This window comes from Anopheles coluzzii, chromosome X, assembly GCF_943734685.1.
Source record: "Anopheles coluzzii chromosome X, AcolN3, whole genome shotgun sequence".
Classification (NCBI taxonomy): domain Eukaryota; kingdom Metazoa; phylum Arthropoda; class Insecta; order Diptera; family Culicidae; genus Anopheles; species Anopheles coluzzii.
This window is the reverse complement of record NC_064669.1, coordinates 28,064,296-28,065,777: the sequence shown is the minus strand read 5'-3', so window position 1 is coordinate 28,065,777 and position 1,482 is coordinate 28,064,296.

The window sequence follows — 1,482 nt, the reverse complement described above, 5'->3', positions numbered from 1 at the left end:
GTTCAGCCACCCCATCAACCGACACCTGCTCACCATCCAGCGGACCGGCGTCTACCGCTGCTGCTCTCGTCGGTAGTGCTGCAAGGTGTGCCTGGAGATTGAGCTGCAGCTCGTCCTCACGCCAAAGCTGTTGCAACACCTTCGTGATTTTGCGTGCAGCTTCCTGGATGCTGTTCCACCGCTCGGGGCTCTCCAGCAGCTTCATGCCGAGATTGTCCTCGTTCACTGGGTCACTGGTGCCGTAGCCCAACAGCTCCACCCGGATCTCGTGGAAGACCTCGCACTGGAACAGCACATGCGCCACCGATTCAACCGACCCCGGGCACCGTGGACATTCCGCCGATGGGGCAAAACCGCAGACATGGAGGTATTCCCGGAAATATCCATGTCCGGTTAACACCTGTGAGAGGTGGAAATCAACCTCTCCATGTCGCCTACTCATCCACAAGTGCAGGTCCGGGATCATTCGGTGGGCCCAAACCGCGTACCGACTGGCCGTTGGAGCTGCGGCCGCCGCATCCCACGCTCGCTGCCACTCCTGGAGAGTCCCCTGCCTCTCTTCCAGCCGGATGTCCTTGCGGCTGGCGCCCGGGGCAGCTAGGAGCCTCCGATGGCACCTTGCGTCCTCCCGTACCAGCAGCCTGAACGGCACAAGGCCTGCCAGTGCAACTCCGGTCTCATATGCCACCGACACGAACGAGCTGGTGACACCGCGAGCCAGGGGCCTCTGCACCTGGGCCAGCTTCCTCTGGCACCACTGCAGATCCGTCGCCTCGGACCACACGGGGGCAGCATACCGGATGATCGACTCCGCCACTGCCGCCAACAGCCGACGCTTGGCCACCTGGGGCCCACTGTGGTTCCTCATTACTGCGGTGACCACACCTACCACGCGGAGGGCTTTAGCCGTCGACAGCTCCACGTGCGGCTTCCACGACAGGTGGTCATGGATCTGGACCCCCAGATACCGGATCGACTGTGTGCTGTGTATGATGGTGTCCCCGACGCGGAACGGCACCCTCAGTTGACCTCTTCGCAGACTTGAGATCATTACTCCTTCCGTCTTCTCCGGAGCGAGCTGCAGGTGATGGTCCTCCATCCAAGCCGCGATCGCGTCCACCGCCTGTTCAGCCACCGATGCCGCCTCCTCTGGTGTGCAACCCCGTGCCATGACCACTATGTCATCCGCATAGCCGATGACGCTAGCCCCTTCAGGGAGCTCGACCCGCAACACGCCGTCGTACATGATGTTCCACAGGGTCGGGCCCAGAATGGACCCCTGTGGAACACCTGCAGTCACTCGGCGTGTAACGGGCCCGTCTGCGGTGTCATAGACGAGCTCCCTGTTTTCGAAGTAGTCTCTCAGGATGTTGCGGAGCTGCCTCGGCACGCCTTTGTCCTCCAGCGCCGTAGCGATGCACTGCCAGCTGGCAGTGTTAAATGCATTACGCACATCCAGCGCCACAACTAGAAGGCAGCGTT